The 18,987-nt window shown below is 41.1% G+C and overlaps 1 long non-coding RNA gene and 1 other non-coding gene across 2 annotated transcripts; one reads left to right on the top strand and one right to left on the bottom strand.

The window, feature by feature from the left end:
• The first annotated feature begins 1,445 nt into the window (after window positions 1-1,445).
• On the top strand, window positions 1,446-3,933 carry LOC146714282 (uncharacterized). Its single transcript, XR_014919297.1, has 2 exons — window positions 1,446-3,683; window positions 3,765-3,933. It is a non-coding gene; the product is annotated as an uncharacterized LOC146714282 (long non-coding RNA).
• Window positions 3,934-4,020: 87 nt separating this feature from the next.
• Window positions 4,021-4,093, bottom strand: trnak-cuu (transfer RNA lysine (anticodon CUU)). The gene has a single exon. It is a non-coding gene; the product is annotated as a tRNA-Lys (tRNA).
• Window positions 4,094-18,987: the final 14,894 nt, after the last annotated feature.

Genomic DNA, 18,987 nt, shown 5'->3' with positions numbered 1-18,987 from the left:
TGTAGTGCTTCCATGTAGTGCTTGTTGTATATCTGCAAGCAAGATGCAGAGAATAGAAGGCACTGATTTACAAAGTACTCAATTTGCCTTGGGAAATTTGGTTTGAGGAACATGGGAAAAAAATTTCTGCCACCCTCAAAAACATTTTTGAGTAAAATGCAACTGAACTATATAAACTCAAAGCTTAATATATTCAAATAATTAACTATTAAGGGAAATGTCTACCAATCTGTCACGATCCTGGGTCTTATGACCCAGTGTTTTGAGTTTTAGTTCATTTTGATGTTTTAGTTTATGTAAGCCCTTCAGGTTCCTAAGTTCATTTGTTATCATGCTTAAGTGTTCTAGTTATTATTTCCCCCTCGTGTTTCCAACTATGGTAAATCTCCCCTGCTCTTCATGTGTTTCATGTCTGTGTCTTACATTGTGAAGTTTGGGTTGTCATGTCTACGTCTCATTATGTTTCCTGTTTTATTGTGAAGAGGTCTGGTGTTTCTGTGTTAATCGTGTTCAGTTTTACTCTTCCCCTGTGGCGTTGTTATGTTCATGTTGATCTACTGTTCCTTTCTGTTCCATGTTTCAGATCCCTATGTTCTGTCTCCCCCAGTCTGTTAAGTTCACATGTCTTGAGTTCCATCAGTGTGTTTCCTGTTTTACTTTCACAGTCTGTTCTATGTTAATGTTTCTAGTTTTGCTTCCCTTGCCTCGTCCTGCTTAATTACTCTCAGCTGTGCTCTCCTCCTGTGGCTCATTCCCCCTCGTTATCCCTCAGTGTATTTAAGCCCCATGTTTCTCTTTGTCAGTGTTGCGTCCTCCATCATAGCTGTGTGATTTTTTCCCTGTGGCTCCTTGTGCTTTAGTTTTTCCAGTTTAGTTTATTTTGTATTGTTTTTCGTGTCCCACTCCACGCCAGCAATAAAGCTGTGTTTTTTGAGTTTACCTTTTGTCTCTGAGTTTGCGTTTGGGTCCTACTTTTGCCTGCACACAGCCGTACTGTGACACAATCAAGTAGATCTCATTTGACCATTTGACTTTGTGCTTTATGTGATAAAGCGACATGAAAAAAAAATCACATGTAATTAAATTAGGTAAAGTCGGGAATTTGGGCAGAAGGTGTTTTTTTTGTTTTGTTTTGTTTTTTTCACTGCGGAAGAAAAATAAATTAATGCAATTCCTTGATTCAACAGTCTAAAGGTCATGGCTAAATCAGACACAGCTGTGAGTTCAGGCCGGTTAGAAAGTAATGTGGACCAACACCTAACGAATAACACAGTGTGTCTGAAATTCTTTTGGAGTTCAAGGCCACGATTTCTGGAAAATGTGAGCATCGGAGAAAAAGGTCTCAAGAGAGGCTCAAGGAAAACTGTGAGGGTTGACTCTGGCAGACTCTCAGAGCCACCATATACAATGAAGGTATTTTTTTAAAAAGCACAGGGGTGTCTGAACTGTGCTGTTTCCACAGAGATTTGAACATTAAACAATCTCTCTTGGTACTGTTAGTGCCCTTCTTTACTTTATGGCAAAAGTCTGATGTTCTAGTTTTGAACTTTTCCATGGCCAACACTTTGGAAAAAGTGGGTAATTTTTTTTCCTTCTTCTGGAAATCAATGGCTCAAAGACATCAATGAAGCAGCAGTCTTTGCACATTTAAACCCGCACCTACACCATAGTCAGTCTTACACAACAAGCAGGTTTCCCTGTTTATAACGAGGACCATTTTTTTCCAAAATCAGCTTGTGAATAACTGTTCATCCAGTATTGTTTTGATGTCTGTAAAGAAGCCCAGCATAGCATGCCCAGTTCACTGATTTTGCCAGCAGTCTGAGCGAGTTTTATCAAATGCAGATTTTCAGAAAGGATAGATCCAAAGAGATGGGCTTATTTTCAAAGTTAGAAGAGCTGTTTGATTTTCCATGGGTCCATCAATTTGCACAGCAGTCTTCGGAGCAGTGAAACGGGCTGTCCATGCATCGCTGCACTTTCACATGTATTTGTGTAGGACATGTACAGTGTTCGAAATTAAGAGAGGAACCGGCTGCCATGCCGGTTAAATCTATTTTAAACAGCAGATTTGATTAGAAAGGCCACAGTTTTGAGATTATAATCCCCAAAGGCCACAGTGGAAAAAACATGTGGTTTCTCTGGAAATATAGAGTATGAGGTTAAGAAACCACGTGTCTTCAGACTGCTGTTTCTTTCTTCTTTTTTTTAAATCCAATCTGCTGCTCTGTTTATCCATGGAGAATAGCACAGGATTTTCCCTCCTGGAACTCTACAGAGCCCAATACTGGAAAAATCTTGTTTTAACATGACAGGGAATAATATTTAGACAGGCACATGCACAAATGCAAACACCAAAGATCAAGTCCATGAAAGCACAGAGCAAATAAAGATGACAACTGAGTGGCAGTCCACTTTTCTCTGGAGGTTTTAATGTTTTTTTAATTTTATCTGAAAACAACCAGAGCTATAAGTAAGCTAACTACAGGCAGTTTTTATTTATATATTTTAAAGTTGCTTCTCACTAACTAGATGTACAGCCTGAGAATGCATCTAATAAAAAAGTTAGATTCTCTATCTCTGTCTGCACATAAGATTTTATCATAAAGTACCATGAACATAGCCCAGAGGGCAGGGCAAGGGCCAGCTTCAGACCCACATCTACTGCTTCTCATTACTGAGGGCAGAGAGGACAACTGGAAAGTTGCTTTTTGCTAAAGCATATGTTAGGCCTGGATCAGGTGACCCTCAATCACCTGATCCATGGTTGTTGTTCTCAGAAACTGCTGAATGACTGGGCTTTTCTCTAAGATTTAAAGAGGATGGTCTAAAAAAGAGAAAATATCCAGGGAGTAGCAGTTCTCTAGGTTAGAATGCCTTGATAATTATAGAGGTCAAAGGGTGATTGCCAGAATAACTCAAATGACCAGTAGTTAGAACTGATGTATGCAGATGAGCTTTCCTCAACACACAACATGTCAAATCTTGAAGCAGATGGGCTCCAGCAGCAGAAGACCACACCAGGTGCCACTCCCAAAGAACAGGAAACTGAGGCTCCCCGAAATGGGACAATAGAAGATTGTAAAAACTTTTCTGGATCTGATAAGTTTAAATTTCAACTGCAATTTCTGTGTTAGATTGTCAGAATTTGGCATGAACGCTTGGTTCCATCCTGCCTTGTATCAACAATTCAGGTTGTTGTTGGTGTAATGGTAAAGGTCTGGTACTCTATAGGAGCACATAAATTGCTGTCTTAATACAAGCCTCATTCACACATAAGCTTTTTAATCTAACATGCACATTTAAATGTTAGAGGGACAATGGGGGTCAGGAACTAGTATGTTAACATGCAGATTGTCACGGACCCGGCTCTGGGGACTCGGGGTCTGTGGGCAGTGGGGACTGTGACTGTTATTGTTATTATTATTATTATTATTATTATTTGGTGTGTTGTCTGCACTGCCCCTATGCACATCTGTATGTAGGCAGGTATGTGTGTGTTTTGCCTTTCTGCTGTGGCCAAGTTACAGGCACCTTCAGCCCTGGGGGCGTGGTCTAACTTGAGGGCTGGCCACACCCGAAGTCCTGGCCGCACACCTGCTCCTCATCTGGGCTCGTCGGGGGAGCTATTTAGATGAGCGATGGAGCTTCCACCGACGCGGGATTATTGCGTTTGACTACACGTCAGTCTTCAAACAAGTCAAGTGTGAGTGTATGCCTGCTGGGATAAGTGTTAACGGCTGCCTCTATTGTTTTCCCCTCAGGAGGAGTGTGGGACGAGAAGGAGCAGTAAGCACGGGGAGTGCAGGGACACTGGGGCAGAGAGCACTACACGGGGACTTTTGGGAAGAAGACACTACACGGGAGTCTGGGAAACTGGGGATTTATTGTTGTTTACTTCACCACCTTGTAAATAAACACTGTTGCACTGAAGAGTCCGGCGTTTGGGTCCTATTTCCCCATCTCCCCACGGTCTGCCAGCCAGACCGTGACACAGATTGTGTCTGCCATTCTACAATATACCCAACGTGGGACTCAAACCCACGACCCTGAGATTAAGAGTCTCATGCTCTACCAGCTGAGTTAGCTGGGTGCCACAAAGAAACAGTAGTGTGAGCAACAATTCCATGGCACATTTTGGGCCTCTTAAATGTGACTTTTCGCTAAACTGCACAGCCTACCTTAACATTCTCACTGACCACGTCTATCCCTCTGTGATCACGGCGTACCATCTTCTTGTGGCTGCTTCCAGCAGGATAACACACCATGTCACAAAACTCAACTCAAACTGGTTTCTTGAACATGACAGTGAGTTCACTGTACTCAGGTGGCCACCACAGAGCCAGGAGAGCACCTATAGGATGTGGTGAAATGGGAGATTCACATCATGCATGTGGAGCCGACAAAGCAGAAACTGTGTAATGCTGTTATGTCAACATGAACCGAAATCTGAGCAGTTCTGAATGCAAAAGGTGGGTCTGAATCCGGTGCTGTCAAAATTTAATTGTGTCTAGTCAGTGTTGGTCTCTCAGTCAGTGTACACCTTCCATGACATACAGTAGAAAAAATAATTCAACACGACAATGTGTGAAGTCTCATAACTGCATGCTAACTGCAATTTGCTTGACCACTCTATTACAATATATCACTGTTACTATTTTGAATGCAGAAAAGCCTAACTTGAATTCATGGAGCGTTTTAGCAACTTTAAGCAAATTGTTTTGTTATTGTTATTTTCAGATTCAGCAGACAGTCCTGCACAGCAAACACAAGCTTATCACCAAACATCAAAGTTAACAAATTACTGCTGAACAGAATGCAGCACAATTGGTTAAAAAGCCAAATTTCTTCTCAGGAGTAAATGGATACGAAAGAAAAAGAGAAGTAGTTCTGTTAGATCTTTGCACAGACTGTCCTGTAATTATATAATGGAAAATGTCCTCCTGTTTTTTTGTGGTGAACCCACTGTAAAAATAGTTAATTTCTACAGTAGATGTAGTAAAAAAAATAGGAACTTTCTGTCATGTAATTGTTCATCAGTTACAACTCTATTACTTTTACTGCAGTGTTGTATGACTAGCTATTGGGGATGTAGAACATAGTAAAAGTCTAAAATTGATATCTTCCTTTACAACTTCCAAAACCATCCAGTGGACATGATTGGAGTTTTTGGTATATTCTGGCTCCCGGGCCTTATGTTTGACACCACTGTCTTAAATTACATGTGCACACCTACATTTTAATCTTTGCCTTTTGCTCTGAAGCATTAGTTCTTACTGTTCACAGACACACACTACACAAACGTATTATGAATCTGTTTTAATTTCATCTGGTGACATTTACATAATACACAAATTCTCTTGTAACTCAGCTGAATGTAAAAAAATGAAAACGCACACTCCGATGCTTATCCCATGGAAAGACAAGAAATGTACCCAGATTAGGGATGCAGATGTGTCCAACTTGAGTGTGACAGTGAAAGCAGTGACATTCACACATACACAGTCCTACATGGGAAGTGTGAAAAGGCTGATTAATAGCTTAATAGGATTTTATACCAGCGCTGTGAGCCGGGTAACAGGTTTCACTGTATCACAGGGAAATATGATAATAATGTGAGGATGGAGCGGATGAGGCCAGATAGAAATTCATACCCCTGAAATGACGACTAAATTCTGCCACGCAAGACCATTATGAATGATGTACAGCGGCATGTGTGGAAAAAGGTTTTTATGTATCACAAGTAACTTATGTGCCTGTGGACTGCTGACGAACTTTATTACACCTGAGTGATTCTAGTCCGGCTTATAAACCTCAGCATTAGTCAAAGGTGAGCAGTCTTTCAAAGAACTTTTCACACATTTATCACTTCCCCCTGTAGATTGACCTCGACATTTAATCAGCAATTTGAGAAACATGGAAGAACTCTGCTGAGGATTAACTGTGGTAATTTGATCAGTATCAGTTTCTGGAAAGGAATGACATTTTCTAAGTGACAGCAGAGCAAGCAGCTGTAAAACACAGAGCTCTCAGGTGTAATACCCCATCAAATGCTTCTTCTGAAGTCAGTCGAGACTTAATATTCAAGTTAAGCCTGAAATATGACAAAATAATTCTTCCTTCGGTTAAATTAGCTGGAAACCAAGATTTGTTCTATAATGTAGATATTAAAGTCTATGAGTTCAAAAAGACTCGGGAGCTTTAACATAGAAACATCTATGTGAACAAATTTAAAGATAACAAACAATCTATCTAAAGAATTATAACCCAAACAAAAACAACTCATCTCCCTACCTAACAAACAGAAAAACACCAGGGGAATATATGCTACCAACACGGCCACATATAGCTGTAAGCAAGTGCAGCTGGTTGGAATGAGAGGAAGATGGATGAAGCCTCTTGCCAAGAGAATCCGTCATCCTGGCTACTTATATAGAAAGTTGTTATCAACCTGCAGCAAATCACCTGCAATCATGGTGCAAGTTGATGTAGCATTCATACGGAGGGCACAATAGGCAGCACTCGGAACATAAAAACCAAAGAAAAAGGCACTATTTTACCCTTCGATATTGGTCGCCGCAACATGCTAGACCAGTCACTTCTTTTTATGCCCGCAGCTAAGAAGCAGCTGCAGTATTATCCTGAATCATAGGTGTCACCACTCAGACCATACCGCTACATTAGCACTGATACAGGAGAGAAAAATGGGAAGCAAAAATCTTTTTCTCTTTCTCAAGTTATCAAACTGCTGCAACTGTATCGCTCTGAGCTTCTGTGCTGATAAAGAAAAACCCCAACACAATCACACACTCATGTCTTCAACCCGCCTGTCAATGCACCACGTTAAAAAACTGACCGGCCGAAGCGACCCAAAAACAGTGATGCATACCAGCAGTTGTGGCGTAATTTTTGGTGGGAACGCCTGTGACTTCAACTACTTACTAAGAAATTCAGACAGGAATCCCTGCACTGATATTTTGAAGTGCAGTTTCTATTCTTCTGACCTTAAACAACTTTTCAGTGGATAAAGCACTTATTGTATGTTTCTATAGACCCTTCTTCTTGAGAGTATGAGTTATGCATGCGGAGAATATGTGAATGCTCATCTTTATCTTGAAGGTTTGATGAGTGGCAATATCTGGTGACTGGGCCCAGAATGAATTCTAGGCTTTTCTATTTTATCTAAAGTTAAATAACAACGTCTGAACCATTAGGTGGACAACAGTCTTTCGCAAACAGCTGGTCATCCGTCCAATAGAAGGAGACAGGCTCAATTTCTCTGTGTGAATTTTTTGCACAGTTTTGGAGCTTGAGGGCTTTTAGTACATGTACTCTGGTCTGACTCATTTGATGAGTTTGTAAACTTGTGGCTTTTCCTCTGTGGTTTGGTTTCTTTTCAGTCAAAGAGCGAACCAAAATCTGTCACTACAAACTGTGTGAGGACTTTCAGACCAATTATCGTCTAGATGTAATTGTCTTCATCTGGGCAACATTTCACAGTTTGTGTGCTCTGCATGTGTATGGTACTCTGCTGGATCCCCGAATGCAAAACACAGCTTGGTCTGTGATTGTGTTTAGCTCAAACTAGCAGTGTACACCTGGTAGTTTGGTTGGCTCAAGGTTTGACCACCTCCCCTAAAGGGTCCTGGCGTGGTTGTTTTGCTCTGTTCATATCTGCCCCCCAGCACTGATTACAGAAGGTAAAGCAGAATGAAGCACAAGTCATGAACTGGAAAAACAGGTAGAATAATCTATCAGGGGGTGATAGTAAGAGAGGTAAAGTGAGGACTGGAGAGCAATGGAAACCTAAAGACAAAAGAGAATCTGGCAGTAGTGTAACCTGAAAATCAACAAAACAATTTGCTAATTTTTCTCTATTCATTAACCTAAATAAATTGCTCAATACATTTCTAAGCATTAAATAACAAAAAAGCCACGTGTAATACAACTCATTTATGCAAATAATTATTTATTTGCATATATCTCGGCATGTTGCACAGGCTGCCCACTTTAAGGAAACATCTTGTTGCTGTAAAGATAATATTTTAATCCTGGCAAACTGTGTTATCTGTGGTATTTTTCATAGATTTAACTAAACAAATGGGATTAAATCTGCAAAGTTGTCTGCCATGTGCAGACACAACACTGATTCATCCCCTGACTTACTGTACGTGCCTTTCTTATACTTGAAAGATTCATGAGTCAGTGTTAAGTGGCTCAAAACATAAAACAACACAAACAAAACCATTCTTCTGGAAATGGTCAGGTACAAGTCTGGAAAATGGATAATGAAAAGGCAGCCAATGTCCAAAAAAAAGACACTGTAAATCCTCCAGAAAAGATTAAGGGAGTGACCACACACAGTAACTCTTCCTGTGGCTGGCTAGCGTCCACAACTGGGTTTCACTATCCCAAGTAACACTTCCTGTCTTTGATCGTGCCGATTTAATTTAGGCCAGCTCTGACACTTTTTTTTGGTTCAGTGGTGGGGGAGGGCAGTGACAGGACAACAAATGAAATATGGCTCTGAACCAGTGCTTAATAATACCACTTCTCTCCCCCTTCACTGGCCTGCATGGAGCTTTGGCTACTGTCACAGTATGGGATGCTGTTTGAATTCTTAAATCAAAACCTCACAAAAAAAAAAAAAAGATTTCACTCTTAGTTAGGCGTCCTTTTTATTTCTGCAGATGATCAAGGTTGGTCAGGAAAAGCTCAAACTGTGGTTACAACAAAGGCAATTACTGAGAGCTGATTCAATATTGAAAAAGCATAAAAGTTGCTCCTTCCATAATTCTTCTTCTACACCACTGCAATCTGGAAATATAAAATATTTAGGTATTAATGTTTCTCCCAAGCTTGCAGATCTGACTAAATTAAACCATATCCCACTTTTAAAGAAAGTAGAAGGCGATCTGGCTAGATGGAAATGTCTACCCATATCACTCATGGAAAGGGTTGCCGCTATAAAAATGATGGTCTTACCAAAAATAAATTATTTATTCTCAATGATCCCAATTAAACCACCACAAGATTGGTTCAGATCTCTAGATTCATATATGTCCAAATTCCTTTGGAAAAATAAACCCCCACGTATAAGCTTAAAAACACTACAAAAGACCAAGGATAAAGGAGGATTAGAACTAACTTTCAGCACTATGTCTTTGCCAACAGGCTTCAGTTTATCTCAGGATGGCTAAAACGTAGCTTCTTAGATGAACCTTGGCTAGATGTAGAACAAGCACTTTGCAATAATCTAGAGATCTCAGACCTACCATTTATCAGCTCAAACATCCAACGACATGAATGCTTCAAAAGCGTCAGCATCAGCTCTTCTCTGACAGCGTGGTGGGAGTTTCTAAAATTGACGGCGTCTTCATTAATCCCATGCAAACGTACACCTATCTGGAACAACCCTGACATATTACAAAACAATAATATGATAAACTTTTCAGATTGGAGTGGTAAAGGAATCAAATATTTAGAACATATACTAAAAGGAACAGAATTTATTTCATTTGACAGACTAGTTACAAAATATGGGATCAACAAGAAAAGATTTAGAATATCAACAAATTAAATCCATAGTAAAAAAGAAATTTAAACCTGGTTAAGTTGAACCACAAACACCATCAAGTGTGGTTCAATTTCTTACTCTTAAAACCCCCAAATTAATATCCAACATATACAGAATGCTTTCTAAAACAGATGAATCAATATCACTTCCTATTTCAAAATGGGAAGCGGATTTATCAGTTAACTTAGACCAAAACTTCTGGTCTCAGACTTGCTTAAAAACCTTTCATTTAATTAGAAATCCCAGTCTTTAATTAATACAATACAAAATACTACATAGAGTGCACTATACAGGTCATCAGATGTTCAAGATGGGCTTTACGTCTTCCAACAACTGCTCACACTGTCAAACCAATACACCGGACAATTATATCCACGCTCTTTGGTTCTGTCCACCAGTTCTGAAGTTTTGTTTGTTGGGCAGCTTAGATAATGTCACTACAGAAAAGAATATAGCCCATATGGTTTTCACTGCCCTATGCATAGCCAAGAAAACAGTCCTCACGAACTGGAAAAATAAAAATGATCTTAATTCTAATTCTAGCCTCTGCCACCACATCAGATCAATTGCTCTGGGCTCCTTTGATCAGGAGGGTCTTCCTCGGAGGGCTCAATCCGGGGTTGCGGTCATGGCCTATTAAGGGCTCTGTTGGTTCTTAGGTGATGGTTTTCTCGTGGCTGTGTGCAGCGGGGCTAGGAGAGGGTCTGTGCTGACGGACGTGGGTTACTGACCTGGTAGCCTGGCTACCCCTGCGTGGGTTCTGGGGGTGCTCCATCTCCGGGCTGGGGCCCTGGCTGGGGCTTGGGGGCTTGGGTTGGTTGGTGTGTCACCGGGGTTGTGGGCGGGTGGGTGTATGGGGGCTCAGCCCTGGCGCGGGATGCCGCCGGTGCATTGAGCCACCTGAGGGGCTCTTCAAATGGTGGGGGAGGCTGTTACATATTTGCAGGAGGTCTCCTCTCTCCAGGAACTCACTCTGCAGGTGGATAAGAAATATAGTAGTAGTGGAGGAAGAACTCAGCCTGGGCATCTATTGTCTTGTGTAGTCTGGGAGATGAGTGGATGGTGGGGTGGGTGCAGTTTTCTCTGTGGTGAGGTCGGGTGGGCTGCCCCGGGCTATGTGGGGCCGGGCGGCGCTGCTGAACTGGGCCCCGGTCTGGATGGGCCTGGGCCCCCTTGCCCTGGTGGGTTGCAGAGTATGGGGGTGCCTACTGGGGTCAGTGGGGGAGCTGGCCCCAGGGAGGGGTCACTTGCCCCTCCCTTCCTTCCCTCCCCATCTCCAGCTGCCTCCCTCTTCCCGCTCCACCACAATCACCCACACACGCAGGGCCTTGGGGTAAAGGTGTGTCAGGGGAGGCTACCCCCCCCCTGTCACTCTGGCACAGCTGGCTGCCAGCGGAGCTCACGGGCACGTCACTGCAACCCCCCCTGGCTTCTGCTCCGTGGCTGCTGAGTGACCCCTCATCTGGGGCTCTCCTCAGCTCTTTCCGGGAGAGTAGCACGGTTGCCCCTCTGTTGGTCTTCCTTGGTCTCTTGTGCTCTGAGGGTCTCTGGATGTCTGGAACCTGGATTTCCTCCATATCTGCTTCATGCCCTGGAGGACGGGGCTGTGGCTCCCCACACCCTCTAGCACAGGGGTGTCAAACTCAAATACACAGTGGGCCAAAATTCAAAACTGGAACAAAGTCGCGGGCTAACATTAATATTTATTGAAATATATTTATTCCTCCAGATATAAGAATGAATCTTTTCTTATGGACTAAAACACGTTTTGCTGAAAAACTGAATATGGAACAAGCAAAGCTTAATACTAAACAATATATATATATTAGCTGTATAATACCAGTAGGCCAGCTCTAATAGTAATTTGGTGTGGCTTCACAGGCCAAATGTAATTAGGCTGCGGGCCAAATTTGGCCCGCAGGCCAGAGTTTGACACCTATGCTCTAGCAGATCATTACATGAAGGAACCTTTTGAATACAAGCGCGCTCATGCTCACAGGTGTACACACACAAACTACACTCTTTTTTTGGCTCCTACCTCGAGGCACACTGTGCACTGTCGATCTTACGTGCTGCACAATAATATTCAATAGTTAGTGTTCACTGTTTTATACACATAGATCATCGCGATGATGTTGTTTATTATATTGCTCTCTTTTTTTTGGCTTGTTTTCTCTTTTTTCTTTCTCAACAGGTGATCCAGGTGATTGATATATGTATTTTTTGTCTGTTTGTTTTGTTTGTTTTTATTTTTTGCCCTTTACCACAGTTCCTCTTTCCCGCTGTTTTTCTTTCCCTGCCTCTCTTTCTTTCTCCCTTTTCTTTCCCCCAGTCATGTCTGTCCCGTGTGTAGCAAGTGAAAAAAAAAAACTATTTAAAAAAAGAAAAGAAAAGAAAAAGCATAAAAGTCAGGCATAAAAGTCATTTGCACGTAGTGAGTTTAAAATATCTGAAAAAAGAAAAAATACTTAAGTGCATATCACAGAGGCTAAAAATCATCAGAACCAGCTTTTAAGTGGCTGTCAGTACAAAATAACACAGTTTAGTTAAAGTGGAGTTTGAACCCCAGACCTTTAGGGTGGGAGACAACGAACTTGACAGTTCTCTGTTTTGCCTCATTCTACTTCAGCTCTACTAAAGTGGTCATTTTGCTCACCCATGCCGTACAACAAATTCAGAAGAGGGCATTACACTCCTAAAGGGGTGAAGAACCACACTCCTAATGGATTTATGGGAATTCCAAGCTGACACGAGTGTGATCTTTGGCATAAAAGGACAACTGGCAGTCGATGGCATTCCATCAGTTTATAGCTCACATCTGGTAAACCTCAAAAATATTGTTCTGGAAGCATCTGGAGCGGTTAATACGCCCCAGGAGAAATCATCATTTGTGTGTCAATGGATTTAAACTTGTTCCGTTCCTAAAAAGGAAATGTTACATGTGACTAACATTTTATGGTTCCTGTAACACATATCTATTCAAAACATCAAAACACGTAACACACATATTCCACCCTCTGAGTAGTGTCATCCAATGCTGTCCTCATCCTCGTATTGTTGTGCACACTAATTTCCTGCCAAAACAATTCTGTCAGTGCCGTTAACGCAGCCCCGGTGCCATTTCTGTCAACCATATAATTTCTTTGCATTGTTTGTCATTTTAATGATTCCTGAGGGTGTTGTGTTTAATTAGTGAAATTGCGATGCTCCTTTTTGCATATAGATGCAGCTGCTTTTGCAGCTGCTTTGACCACATATCAAAGTAGCTTTCTATCTGCTAGTGCTGATGTTCTAACCTTCCAACAACATTGTTTCCAGGTTCAAGCCTCTACTTTGTCTTTTCAGCACATAGCAGTGCTCTCTGAATGACTCTGACATCAGAGGGGGAAAAAAAAAAATCAGTTGTCATGGTGTCCGTTTCTGCATTTTTGGTGCACTGCTGATAAAGCGCTTTCTGGTTCCACTAAATTGAAGAGAATGCAGACATTTATATAATACCTCAAAAACTGGACAACTGAAACTAAAACAATCTATGTGAATAAATGAGACCCAAATATGATCTCGGACCTAATCTGCTAAAATCTTAGAAATGCAATGTCTTCTTTAGATGTCAACAGGGATGCTAGCTTACTGCTAGCTTTCGTTCATGACTGCTTGGGTAATGCTAAAGATGGCTGTGACCTGCAGTCTTCAGCTGCCTCACTTTTTACTTTTGGGAAATTAATTAACATTTGGACCATATGAATGATTTTGAAGTTTCTTTTACCTTCCTGTCAACGTTAGATGTTTTTAGATGTTCATACAAGCAAAGGAAAAAGGTAAAAAAGGTAGCTTCAGGTTAATATCTTACGCAACACCTCCCACAATTATGAAGAGTGTCAAGAGTTAAGTGTGGATATCATTTAAATAGAAAATGTAAAGTATGTACAGACTCTACAAGGAAATGGGTCTCCTACTATGTTCCACCCGATTATGTCATCTTGATTTATTCTGTTTATCTGATGTCTGTCCATCTACTAAAAATCAGCCAGCATGAAATATAAAATATGTTATGCTCTTCAAGGTCACCTTCACTAGGATAGAGTGCATAAAGTAAATGTTATATCAACTCCCCCTGTTAATATTTTTCATATTTCTGGTAAGTAAACTCACTAAAAATAAACAATAATAAGATGTCGGTGGCTGATAATAAAATATATAATATATATCTCTTACAATGCGTAATATCCACCTCCCTGTTTTTCCCCAACTTAATTAAAAGAAGCCACATTGGTCAGAGAAAGAAGTTACTTTGAAAGCATTCGTTCATATTTGCTCCCATTATTTTTAGAAATAGCAAATGAAAGTTGTGAGAATGGGGAATGAAAAATGGATCTGAATACGTCATACGCTGTAGAGAATATGTGCCTATTTATTAATCCAAATGCAGTTGAAATGAAAGTGTTAATTTATTTTTACTACTGCATACAATACTATGTGCTATTGCCTGCCTCAAGGTTTTCTTTTCACGCCATTGGTTTCTGAAGAACCATTTAGAAACCTCTAATGTAGATTTATGTTGATTGCCGTCTTAGTCCCTGCACTGCTTAAAACTAACACGTTATTAAGTAACGCATTACAGTAACTACGTTATTATTGTGGTAACGAGCACGGTAACTAGTTATTATGCCAAACTCAGGAACGTGTTAATCGTTACTGGGTTTTACCTCGGAAATCGGAACACGGCCCTGGGAATAATGTCACAAAAAAAAAGAGAAGTCGGGATTCCAATATGGCAATGCCCTCGAAAACGGTTGTTTTGCTAGCCCTCTACAAAAACAAATTACTACTATGGCTATTTTTTATGCACCCTGTTTTCTTACTATATTGTAATTGTTTTTACACATAGGTATGCATTAAATTTGAATCCCCTGTTGCAGTTATCACAAAGAAAAGAAAAAAAAAGGAGGAAAAACTACATATAAAAACAAGAGCAGCAGCAACGCCCGTCCCAGGATGTGTGTGTTGCTTAATGGGGAGTAATTCATTTTCAGCCTTTGTGTTTACTGCGTCTATTTCAGCACCCGACGTGCCAACCTGTGTCCTCGAGACACAAAGTGAATCCCCAGCAAGGTGGCTCTGACATTAAAAGTTACACTGGATATTAGTTTGAGGGTTTTCATGACACAGTGTGCACAGAACTGAACAAACCAGCCGTGCTAATAAAAGCCACTACTCTATCTGAGCACAATGACAAATTAGCTCCATTCAGGGAGCGCAGATTGTCGGTGTAACCAACCGTTATTGGAAATCTTCATGAATTACACCCAGTTTCCTTATATGAATCATTCAGAGTTGGTTTAATCTATGACCAATGTAATAATTTAATTCAGATTTGTCCCTTCTAACCTATTAATGCTTTCGACTTAAAATATTCAGCAGCAGTTACCTTGAAGCAGACTTTACTGAGAGAACATTGGACTTCCTGAAAGGGTGAAGTTAAAGCCGTAGCAACACAACTTTTAATGCTAACAATTAGAGTGAAACAGCATAAAGGTGCATGCTTTTTAAACAGAACGTTTGCATTTTTTTTAAAGTAACATGGATGATAATTTAATAAAGACAAATCATTAAAAGGACTTGAACATGATTTATTGATATACAGAATTAAGTTAAGCTATTTAGCGGTTAGACTCATCACAGCAGAATGGAAGCAAGCAGGGGGGATCAGGGCAGCACCGCCGGACTCTAGACACTGGTGGTGGAGATGAAGATGGAGGCTTGAATGGAGGCTGAATACCATGAGTGAGGAGGCGATGGGGAGGAGGTAGGTTGCACAAAGGACTTGGCAAGGAGAAAGACAAATCAGCAATGATATTTAAAGTACACAGAGAGGAAGCTGATTGGCCAGAAGAAGGCAGGCAGAAGGATGATTGGATTAGACCAGTGATGTCAGCAATGAGCTTGACAGGATGGGAAAGTGATGTAAAGTGTATATTGTGTAGCCACCAAACACCTGGGAAGTAGTCTTATGTGTGATTCCAAATCTTCCTTACTGAGCAAGTCATCCAAAAAGCACATTACAAACATAACAAATAAACTTTGTTCATAATTCATAAGGTGAGATTTATTATAAAATTCAAAACATTCAGACAAACAGCGCAAAAGACTATCCTGAGATTGCTCTGATGCCGAGGAAAAGCAAATCTTGTTTGTGGTACTTTGCTTTGGTGGAATATTTGCAAATGGGCAGGAAAACTCTGCCATCAAAATGGCTTTACTGTAATTTGAAATCATTGTATTTCAATGAAATGTGTATTTCATGTCAGAAGCACATACAGTGCAAAGTTTATTGAAACAACACGTTTAAAACTAAAAGTTATTTAGCAATATATTAGGCAAATAACCTGAATTCACATTTTTAAACCCAAACTTGAGCCAGCAAACTGGACTTCTTCGAGAAGTCAATCAGGCATAACACTTAACCACTGAAACAAAGTCTTCTGTTCAGCAATTCGAGCAAACACCTGAAATTTGGCATCTTAGTCAAACTATAATAACGTGCTTTGACGCTTTATTCTGCTTTTCTGTAATCTAGTAAAGATTTGAAAATTCATGGATAACAATAATAATTATATTTTAGCATTAAAAATGTAATTTCAATCAATGATTTTGTGCATTCTGATGAATATAACATTACAGAAACATAAAAAAAAAAGTAATAATATAAAAGTAATATGTAAATAAGTAAATGTAAGTGATTGCCAAGATAATTTAAGGCACCTGTGGCATCATCCTTACATTATGTCAGCAGGTGATCAGCTGATCACGTGGCTGGGTTTAAAAGAGAGACGCCACCCACCTGTTCGCCGCTCAAACATCGTTCTCTTCATGTCAGGAGCTCGGAAACCTTGCCGACGTCAGTCTCCGCCTGATTCAGCAACTGTGAGTGTTTTTCCTCTCGATTCTTTTTCTCATCGCGGCTCCGCTCGCTCTTCGTCTGTAACGCCAGTTCTGAAGCCAGGCTTCGTGCACTGATCTGTTCCAACCCATCGCTAGCCTTCGCCACGTTTGGGTCTAGCCAGCACGCCACACGGGCACGCCGAATTACTGTGTGTAATTCGCCCGATCGTGACAGGATGTCTGAGCCCCATATAGACCCAGCGGAATTCGAACGGCTGAAAGCCGAAGTACTATATCTTCGTGGTGTGGTAGATCGGATGAGCACAAAAATGGAGTCTCTCGCCGAAACTGTCCTCCAACTTTCCACTTCCATCACCTCGCTGCAACGTCAGCCAGCGCCGGTGAGCGCGGAGCCACGGATCGGACTACCAGATAAGTGGAACAGAGTTGATGGCCGGCCTGATGGTTTGCTCGCCACTTTAGACATGCTGTTTGAATGTCAGCCACTAAATACGCCACCGCCTGTGCAAAAGTTGCAATGTTAACCTCTCTCTTGCTGGCCAGGCTCAGGAATGGGCCGCGGCTCTCTACAACAATAAATCTGCAGCTTGCAATGACTATGCCCTGTTTGTGGAGGAATTAAAAAAGACTTTTGTTCCCCCGAGCAGTGAAGTGGAAGTGGAGTCACAGCTGCTTCATTTACGCCAGGGCAGTCGACCCGTCTGTCACTTTGCCTCCCAATTCCGTACCCTGGCCGCTAAGCTAAAGTGGGGAGATGCTTCTGTACGCTCCATTTTTCTGGAGGGACTGGCTGATTACATCTGAGATGAGATGACCGGCCGTGAGGCCCCCAAAACTCTGGATGAGGCCGTGGACCTCGCCCTGAAGATCGACCAACGAGTGATGTCGCGGCCTCGCCACACCCCTCGGGCCTTCAAACCCTTCCAGCCTCAGAGGGCCATGTCTTCGCAGTCTCCTCCCCCCTCGCTGCTAGCCCAAGCAGTACATCCAGCGAGGAGCCCATGCAGCTCGGTAGACTCTCCAAAGAGGAGAGAGAGAGACGCTGGCGTGAGGGTCTCTGCGCCTACTGTGGATCAGCTCGACACCGTCGTCCCCAGTGCCCGCTACGTCCGGATTACGCGTTACTGTAATCCGATTACTTTTTTCAAGTAACGAGTAAAGTAAGGGATTACTATTGCAAAAACGGTAATTAGATTACGGTTACTTTCCCGTAGGAACGCTGCGTTACTGTGTTACTAAAACCGTGATTTTTTTTGCGAGAATGTCTCACGACAGTGACGTAAGCAAGTGCAACGTTCATGACAACAGCTGTGTGCAGATCAACAGTGGATAATATATCGAGTGCGGGAGAGAGTATGAGCGTGCAGCGTTTAAAGCGTGGAAGTACTGACCTTACTTTGAGTTGGATTCCATAAAAAGTGACAAAAACATTAGTGTCCGTTGTGCGTGGGAAGGAAACTTCTTTTTACAGCGAAAAAAACCCCTAAACTTCCGAGCAAGCACCGAGTGCGCAACGATGTAATGGGAAATTCACAGAGAAACTCACGGATTCTTCAACTGACCGTGGCACACCTGCACCAGGGTAAACCTCTGCCTACCCCCAGTCCTGCTTTACTGGTGAAAATAGAGCAACAGGACCGCTGAGTCTTTGACTTTATTTATTTTCTGCTGTGTTTTACTTGCATCTATTTGAAAGACTGAGTGTAAACACAAAAAATATTTTATTTTATGTGCTGGAATGTGCAGAAAATAGGTTTAAATGTTAAACTAATTTCTTCCAGTCAGAGAATGTTGCATATAATTAAATTTTTGCTTGATGCATAAAGTTAAAAGATTAAAACTAATAAAACAAGTTAAAAAAAAGAGATTTTTCCATTTGATTACTTTTGTATGATGGATTATGTAGAAAAAGTAGAATTGGGCTGAAAGATCTATCGCTTTATCACCTATTCAGGTTGTAAATCGTGTTTTTAAAAAGTAACTAAGTAACTAAGTAATTAATTACTTTTGAAAATAAGTAATCAGTAAAGTAACAGGATTACGTTTTTGGGGAATTAATCAGTAATTAGTTACTGATTACTTTTTTCAAGTAACTTGACCAACACTGGCCAGGAGACATTACCATAGCAACAAAAATCCCAAAGCTATAACAGACAGTATTTTAACCCACTTAAAACCTGAATCTGTAGTTTTTTTTAAAAAATAAACATAACCAAGTTTCCTAATCTCAACCAGTAACATGTTTGAAAATTATACAAATCATGGGTAAATGTGCGACCTGTAGAAGTCAAAGTGACGTCTCCAGCATGAACAACATAATGATTTTGCTCACACTTCTCCAAACTTCAAATTTAAAAGTGGATTGTACTGATTCAGTGCACACAGACCTGAATTACAGAGCAGACGGATGAAAAATTGTGCTCCAGGACACAAAATAAGGTTGGAAAATATTGATGTGGAACACCAAAAAACTATAAAATCCAAAACTCGATGGCTAAAATGTTGTA

This window comes from Copadichromis virginalis, linkage group LG3 (genome assembly GCF_057382275.1).
Source record: "Copadichromis virginalis isolate Kocher_CV1m ecotype Utaka linkage group LG3, C_Virginalis_male_GT1.1, whole genome shotgun sequence".
Taxonomy (NCBI): Eukaryota; Metazoa; Chordata; class Actinopteri; order Cichliformes; family Cichlidae; genus Copadichromis; species Copadichromis virginalis.
This window is presented reverse-complemented; position numbering and strand designations above follow the sequence as displayed.